Source organism: Castor canadensis, chromosome 14, assembly GCF_047511655.1.
Source record: "Castor canadensis chromosome 14, mCasCan1.hap1v2, whole genome shotgun sequence".
NCBI lineage: Eukaryota > Metazoa > Chordata > Mammalia > Rodentia > Castoridae > Castor > Castor canadensis.
The window spans coordinates 79016571-79025584 of NC_133399.1; the positions used below are offsets into that span (position 1 = coordinate 79016571).

Here is a 9014-nt window from a genome sequence, read left to right on the forward strand (position 1 = left end):
TACACACATCTTGACTCATTACTGTACCTTTGGTGAAATATACATGGTGAGTCCTTCCCATACTTTGCCATGAGTCCTAAATTTCATTGCTGCAGGTTTCTTTCATTTACTTTCTAGTCTTAGAGAGTTAAAGATTCTAAACATGACATACAAATGAGTGCAAGTCTCATAAAGATTAATAAAAAATAATATGAAACCATTTTTAATAGTTTGGAAAATAAATGTAGCCATCTTTTCATGATTGCCTGGTTCTAGAACCCCCGGTCAGGAATCAGGGAGTTGAGGTAGTCTTTTCACAGAACGAGTGGTGAGCACCATCTTATGTTATATTGGGCAATAGCCACAGATAAAAGCTGCTCATTCTATTGAATATTTACCTGTGGGTTAGCATATGTTAAAAATCCTAACATGGGCCAGTTTGTGGTGACACACAACTGTAATTCCAGCTTGTCAGGAGGTGGAGATAGAGGATGGTAGTTTGAGGCAAGTTCAAGCAAAAGTTAGATTTTATCTGAAAAACAAGTAAGCCATGGTCGTATATGTCTGTAATCCCAGCTACTTGAGGGAGAGGAGTAAGAGAATCACCATTTGAGGCCAACCTGGGCAAAAGCACAAGACCCTATTTGAAAAACAACTAAAACCAAAAGGATTGGGAGCATAGTTCAAATGGTAGAGCACTTGCCTAGCAAACATGAGGCCCTGAGTTCAATCTCCAGTACTACCAAAAATAAAGAAAAAAATTCTAATGAATATGAAGGGATGACAATTGATAAACTGAATGTAATGTTTTATTGTAACAATGACATTAATGACAATGCTTGAATTTTATGAGGAGGAAGCAGGAGCCTCAAGAATCCCTCCTTAATTGTGACACATGGTGTGTCATTGAGTGAAAAGCTACAGAAAGACTTAGCATCACTCCCAGTTATTTGGGGGTGATAGCAGACAGCCATATTTATATTCATGTATTTCATTTTGCACCTCAAGCTTTGTTTTCCATTTCTGGACAGCTCCTTTCTTTTTGTGGGGGAGGGTGCCAAATTTTAAATATTTTCATTTAGGACATTGCATTTTCCACGTACTATACAATGCTTATAAAGTGAAATGTTAACTTCCTTCCCTATGCACCACATGTCCCATATTCAAGTATTAAGAATGCCCAGTATAGCAGCTCAACTTTTAGACTGCTACAAAATTTGCTAAATTTGGGTCCTTCGATGTTTTACTGTGTGGAGCAATGTTACATCTATATTTGGGTTGACTTAATCATCTCTTCAATGGTGGGCCCAGAGGAAACACCACCAGAGGGAGGAGCTCCTCCACCAGGGAACCCCCCAGGCATTCATCCTGGCATGCCTCTTGCACTCTGGTACAGCTTGGTACTGATGGGGTTGCAGACTTTCTCCAGCTCTTTCTGTTAGATGTTCAAACTCTTCCTTCTCTGACTGACCCAGCCAACTGATGATCTCATTACACTTGTCCAGAATCTTCTGTTTATCTTCATCCTTGATCTTGCCCTGAAGTTTCTCATCTTCAACAGTTGCTTTCATGTTGAATGCAAAGGACTCCAGCAAATTCTTGGATGACATTTCACCCCTCTGCTTCTCATCTCCAGCTGTGTACTTCTCTGCTTCCTGGACCAGCCGCTCAATGTCCTCCTTCCTCAAGCAGCCCTTGTCACCGGTGATGGTAATTGTGTTCTCTTTTCCTGCACTCTGTCCACAGCAGAAATATTGAGGACGCCATTGCATCAGTATCAAAAGTGACTTCAATCTGAGGACCACCACTGGGTGCAGGAGGGATGCCTGTGAGTTCAAACTTGCCAACAGGCTTGTTGTCCTTGGTCATGGCTCACTCACCTTCAAACACCTGAATGAGCACACCAGGCTGGTTATCAGAGTAGGTGGTGAAGATCTGTGTCTCCTTGGTAGGAATGGTAGTATTGCACTTGATAAGGACAGTCATGACTCCGCCAGCAGTTTCTACACCCAGGGAAAGAGTGACATCCAAGAGCAGCAAATCTTGAACTTTTTCAGACTTGTCTCCAGATAGGATGGCTGCCTGGACAGTGGCACCATAAGCAACAGGTTCATCAGGGTCGATGCTCTTATTTAGATCTTTCCCATTGAAGAAGCACAGGACAATGTTATTGATCTATGACTTGTCCAGTTTGGGATCTCGAAGGGCTTTTTCTACAGGGTCCAGAGGGCCACCAAACAGGTCAGCATTCAGCTCTTTGATCTTGATGCTGTTCCGAGTGTTAGAAGAGAGGGTATGCTTACCTCGCCCACAAGCAGTACACAGATGATGGACAGCTCTCTTGTTCTCTCTGATGTCCTTCTTATGCTTGCATTTGAACTCAGCAATGAAATGGTTGTCAAAGTCTTCTCTACCTAAATGGGTGTCTCCTGCTGTAGATTTGACTTTAAAGATCCCATCCTCAATAGTAAAGACTGACACATAAAAAGTGCTATCTCCTAAATAAAAAATCAGCACATTCCTTTCAGCACTGAACTTCTTGTCTAAGCCATAAGCAATAGTGGCAGCAGTTGGCTCGTTGAGACCAGCCATGGTTCCAGCATCTTTTGTTGTCTGACACTGAGAGTCGTTAAAGTAAGGTGGCACTGTGACTACAGCTTTGGTAACAGTCTTCCCAAGATAGGCTTCTGCGATTTCCTTCATCTTTGTTGGAACCATAGAAGATAACTCCTCTGGGTAGAAACCTTTGGTCTACCCTTTGTACTCTACTTGGACTTCAGGCCTACCTACATCATTCACCACAGTGAAAGGCCAATGCTTCATGTCTGACTGGACAATAGCATCATCAAATCTATGTCTAATCAGACGTTTGGCATCAAAAACTGTGTTAGTGGGGTTCATCGCAACCTGATTCTTTGCAGCATCACTGATCAATCGTTTGGTGTCAGTAAAAGTGACATAGCTTGGTGTGGTTCAGTTCCCCTGATTGTTGGCAATTATCTCCACCTTTCTATGCTGGAAGACACCCACACAGGTGTAGTTGGTGTCAAGATCAATGCCTACTGCAGGTCCCTTAGACATGGTTGCTAGTGTGTAGGCCTGGTTCTTCAGGAGAGGAATCAACATGAACCCAGGAGCTGCCAACATGTTCAACGAACCACAGTGTCCTTTTTGCTGTCATTATCTGGGACTCTCTAGGCGTGGCCTGGTTGGAAGAGTTACCGATAGGCTATCCATAGGTGTCATGTATCCCGGGTTCTGTCAGAAAGAGGTCATTTGTTACATATGCTCAGTACTGCCACAGGGGAGAAGCATCGCTCAGAACCCAAGGATGGAAATTAAAGGCAAGAGGCAGGAAAGAAGGTAAGTGTGTTGAGTCAGAAGCCCAAGAGGGAAAAGATCATGATGGTAGGAAAGAGGTTGACTAGGAAGGTCCAGAAAGAGAAGAGGACACAAAGACATAGCAGTTCTGTAAGCATTCCCTGAATGCTGAGTACCTTCCAGCAGTTCTCTCACTGGATTAGAAGAAGCTGTGAAGCAACATCACTGGTGGTTGCAGTGGTCACTAAGTTGGTCACTAAGATGGTTGCGTATGGTCCAACCTACACTTGAACACCAGTTCACCTCACTCTGCTCTTTCTTCAGGCCACCCACCTGACTGACTACCTTGCCTTCCTGGTGTGCTCGGATTCAAGGTTCTACATTTTTGTCAGAAGCCCTTTGTAAATAAGGCACAGTTCTATAAAATGACATTTCTCCAATCATGCATCTTAGGTTACTCTGGAAAAAAAGATGATTCATTTTCTTTCCTCTTAAAATTTTTTAAAGTCATATAATTGTTAGAAAAATTCATTCTACCTTTGGCGACTTAAAAACACAAACCATTTTATTTGAACAAAGCAAGACTCTGATTTGGCTTGTTCACCTGTCCATATCCAGATCCTAGAACAGTGTCAGGTACGTAGCAGGCTGTCAGACAACAGAAGGATATATGGATGCATATAAATTTTAGAAAAGAGAGTGACAACTTTGTACTATAAATTGCTTAAAATTCTGGGGCTGCCTCTGGGATAGTCTGCTCCATGTGGAATGAGGCCTTTCACGTGAGTTTTAGACTGGCGAAAACAGAAAGATAGCAGACACAATACCCTTCATTGTAGGTCAAATTGTGTCCCCCTAAAAATATGTTCAAGAACTTATTCCTGGTAAGGTACCTGTGAATGCGAGTTTATTTGGAAACAGTTTTTGCAGATAAATGAAGTTAAGGTGGTCATACTGGTTTAAAGTGGACCCTAATCCAGTGACAAATATACTTATAAAAAGAAGGAAATTTGAACTCAGAGACACAGAGAAGACAAGGAGGTGGCAGAGATAGAGATTGAAGCAATGTAACCATAAGCCAAGGCACGTCATAGATTGCTAACAACCACAGAAGTTAGGAACAGGCAAGAAAGGACTCTCTCCTAAACCTGTTGGAGGGATCATGGTCCTTCCAACACTTTGATTTCAGACTTGTGGCCTTTAGAACTGTGAGAGAAACTGGTGGGTCAAGCCACCCAGTTTGTGGTAATTTGTCACAGCAGCTAGAGGAAAGTGACCCTTGCAGTCACTTCATGGATCAGTCTAGCTCATCAGTGCGCCTCCTTTCTTCCAGGTAATGGCCTATGTTCTGGGGATGCACAGATGGGAAAACATATGGCCACTGTCCTCAGAGAACTTCTGCTGCAGTCATTGCATTCTTCATGTGTGAGCAGAAGTGAATTGTCATTTCTGTGCAACTCAATGTTCTGGTTGCTAAGAGAAAGAAGGAGGAGCACTACGTAAGAAAGCACAGCTCAAAAAGTCAAGGGGCTGGAGGCAGGAAGCTTAGTCAGTGTGTCCCAACAGTGTTCTGTCTGCTGACTCCTTTAGGACTGCACTAGTTGCTGTTCAATGTCAGTCAAACAGCAACTCTTAGCCTTGTCTGGGTAACTCTCTCGCTGCCAAAGCACAGATGATCTTGTTGCTTGTTTGCTTGAAAACCACCCTTGCCTCTTAGATTCCTTCAGAATTAAATTCCAAATTCTGCCTCCAACCCATCTCTATGATTCGATTCCTCCCCATGCTCTCTTCATGCTCCATACCAAATTTCACAGCTGTGCCCTTCTCAACTCTTGCATTGACTTTGGGTCCTGGGTGTTCCTTCCCACTCTGTTTAACCAATTTGTTCCATCTTCCACGCACTGCGTTCTCTGTGAGCTCTTGGCTTTCATATTCTTTTTATTGTTTTTGCTTATGACAATGCAAGTCACACTCTTATAATAATTTGTTTTCTCCAACTAGGCTGTAAGCTAAACAGAATGACAGAATAGTGTCTTCATTTGGGAGGTCTTCCCAAAGTGCTCAGGAAAGTTTTAGACGGCCACAAAATATGTGGGAATTCTTATAGAAGGTGAAAGTAGAATGGCGGTTACTAGAGGCTGGGGGTTGAAGGGGTGAGCAAAGGTCGATCAATGGATGCTAAGTTATAGTAGATAGGAGTAAGAAGTTCTGGTGTGCTATTGTATAGTAGGGTGACTCTAGATAATATTGTGCTATTGCAAAAAAGCTAGCAGAAAGGATTTTGAGAGTTTTCATCATAAAGAAATGATAAATGTTTGTAGATAGAAGCATGTCTAACCTGAGTTAAACATTACACAATAGTATACTTCTGTTGAAACATTGCATGGTACCCCGTAAATATGTACAACTTTGTGTTTAATGTGTTAGTTTAAAAATAAACCATAAAAAGAGTTGGTAATTGTCCATTGAATAAATGAACTAATTATTGAATGAATAAATAAAGTGGGAAGGCCAGGATGCTCTGGACGGAAGATGACCTGAGTTTAGACAGAGCTTCCTCATAGTGATGATGGATTGGAAAAACCAGACGAAGAGAATGTTTTGTAGAGAGTAGCAGGATTTGAAAAATGACAAGCTGTATGACACAGAATCCAGAAGGCAGGTTTTTTTTTTCAGTGTTTCAACAGCCCCCCTCATTAGTCATGTAAAAGGAAGTGGAACAACAGGGAGAAAGGAAGAAATGATAAATTAGCTCTGTCTTTGACATATTTAATTCAACTTTTCAACAAGACTGGTACAAGCTTGTACTATCACTTTTCCTATGCCTTAAAAGAGTCCTGAACACCCAAGACTTACCACATGGAGGAAGAGGAAGAATTCCAATCCCCATCTCCTTCCTTTCCACACCCTAGAGTGGGATTTGCCTTTAATTCCTTTCAGCACCAGAAGGAGTGGGGACAGCTGGTTTGCACCTCTCTGGGCTCCTCTGTTAGTCAGTGGTAGGAAAGTCTGGCCCCAAGGTGATGTCAGAAGGAAGGGCAGAGAACTGAGTTTCTATCCTATGGCTGGGGGAGGCAGTACTCAGAGAAGTTCCTCTTCTTCGATAGTTGGGGAGGACTAGCAGAGAGAGGGCTCTGGCTGTGATTCCAGGAAAAATGAGACAAGGAAGCCATTTTCCTGCCTTTAAAGGGGTCAAGGGAATTTTGGAAGCCTATCATAATCCATCCTATTTCAAAAAAAAAAAATAGAGAGAGAGAGAGAAACTTGAGGACAAAACCTTCACCTAACAATAAACCATAAAATCACAGAATGTTACATTGAGTGGCCAATGGCTTATGTAAGATTCCAGAACCCAGGCTATTCTCTGCCTCTGAAATTCTAAAACTGGTAACTACCTGGTGCCTGGTATCATAAAATGTACTTTACACACAATTTCTGTCTTCGATCACAGACAACTGTGGAGCTTGGAGATTGAATTTCTTTCCTAATGTGACATAGTGAGGAAGAGAGACTCAGGCTGGTGTAAAGGCACTGGCTTAATCTGCCCAAGCCCGGCCAATCTCCACCAGCCCTGCCTTGACCCACTTCTCAAATCAACACACAAGAGAAATGCTATGGTCTGAATGATGGTGCCCCTAGCCCCAAAATGTATGTGCTGGAACCTCGTTCCCAGTGCATTAAGGTGGTGCTAAGAAGTGGAGCCTTCAGGGCATGATTTCGTCACGAGTGTTGGCCGCATGAATGGATTAGCGCTGAGAGCGAGGTCAAGGAAGTATGAGCGAGCTCTTTGCACACCTTCTGCCATGTGATGGCACAAAGAAGGCTCCAACCGTAAGGAACAGGACTTCATTAGACACCAAATCTGCTGGCACCTTGACCTTGTATTTCCCAGCCTCCAAAACTGTGAACAATAAATTTCTTTGTTTATGAAAAAGCCAGCCTCAAGTTTAGATATAGCATTTTGAATAGGCTGCTAGTCAAAGCAGGAAGCTTGCCTTGCAAACAGCTTCAGACATATTCTTAGCATACTGTAACCCCCTCTCCCCCTGCAGCAGTCACTCCATCATCCTCTACACCATTTTTGGGTACCCCAAAGTCCTTAGGGCATGGCTTCTATATAAGGCACCCAAAGAGAAGTCCTGTTTACTTACAATATAGTGTAATACTCATAACAAATTAACTTTTTCTTTCTGTTTTACATTTGTTTTGCTTTGCTATGAGTATTTCATCTTACAATATCCATGTGCTTTTCCTGAATTAACAATTTTTCTATTTTACTCATTTTCATAGTTTTCTATATATTTCTCCTTAATTATTTCCAAGTGCTCTTTCACATGTGCCATACATGAACACATGCAGCTCTTTCTGAAATGACATGAGATATGCTTTACTGAAAAGCCACACATTCTAGAAAGCTGTGCACTAAATGTCACAGAGTTTATGGAAAAATAAGATTGAAGCAGGTCTCTCAAATTTGGAGCAATTGTGTAGTGAGAAAAGCAATGATTGGTACCCTTGGAGATCACCTTGGAGATAGCCCAAGTGGATAGCTCAGTACTGCTGGAGTTTGCTTTAAGGAGGTAAAAGAAGATGGTAATTTATGAATAGGTACTGAAACAATACAGATGGAAGTGGAGTTCTGGGCACAGAGGAAGAGCAACTAGCCATAAACCAAGAACTGTGCAAGGCGAGGGATGTGCTCAGTTAGGAGGGAGTCCCAGGTTCAAATACCATTTTAAAGTTTTCTTAAAATATAGTTAAAAGAAATTCTGGAAAGGTGATGATGACAGTAGATATACTTTTTAATCTCTCCAATCCCACACTAAAATAACTGAATAGCCAAATTAATAATGCATGGACAACCTTACAACAAAATTAGGTGACAAAGTATCCCCAAGAACCCTGGGGGACAAGTGGAGCTTATACAACTATTGGGACAAAGTATCCATACTCATAAGACCTGCATTGTGTCATTGTCTGTGGGGGAACAAGCAGACAAAAGCAAGGAGACATTTCACAGGCATAGGAACAAAGAAATCTCAAAATAGTCATTGGAAAACAGAAAGGATCAAATTTGAAGATAGCAGCTGAGATTGAGAGGGTTTTGGCCAATCAATAGACAGTGAGTGCAGGGGCCCATTGTAAAGTCAGAAGGGCTGAGACAGGCTTCCAAGGGACTCTGAAACTGACCATCCAGGGCTCCATCTTAGGACCAAGTCCTAAGTCTACAAGTCTGCTGGGAGGCAAATCAAAATACAGCAAGAGAGTGACAAACGAGATGAAGGAAACAGAAAGTCCAAACAATATTGACAGAGAAGAGGACAGCTGAGAATTTTTGGCAAGTAATCCACCATATTTTGAACACTCCATGAAAACAAGACAAAGTACTTTCTATAAGGAGAAAGGTTTTCCTGAACCATATCTTTGAAATCTAGAAAAGCCAATTCAAATAAAAATGAAAAAATACTTGAAGTCAAATCCTATTCTAAGACTATCTAAAAATGTATCAAGGAGAACATAAAAAACAGCCCTGCAGACAATGAAAGCATGCCAGGAAGACCTGCTCAAAAAACAGGATCAAAACTGTAAATCACTATTTCAAGACAATATACTACTGTACAAGATAGGAAAGAACAACACAAATCAAATTAGAAAAACTCAGAAAAGTTCAACCCTTTCTGAATAAGAGCTAAAGAGATAAAGAAAAGTGATTT

At 41.7% G+C, this 9014-nt stretch overlaps 1 pseudogene; it reads right to left on the minus strand.

Moving 5' to 3' along the window:
* Positions 1-1246: 1246 nt before the first annotated feature.
* Positions 1247-3266, minus strand: LOC109690010 (heat shock cognate 71 kDa protein pseudogene; annotated as a pseudogene).
* Positions 3267-9014: the final 5748 nt, after the last annotated feature.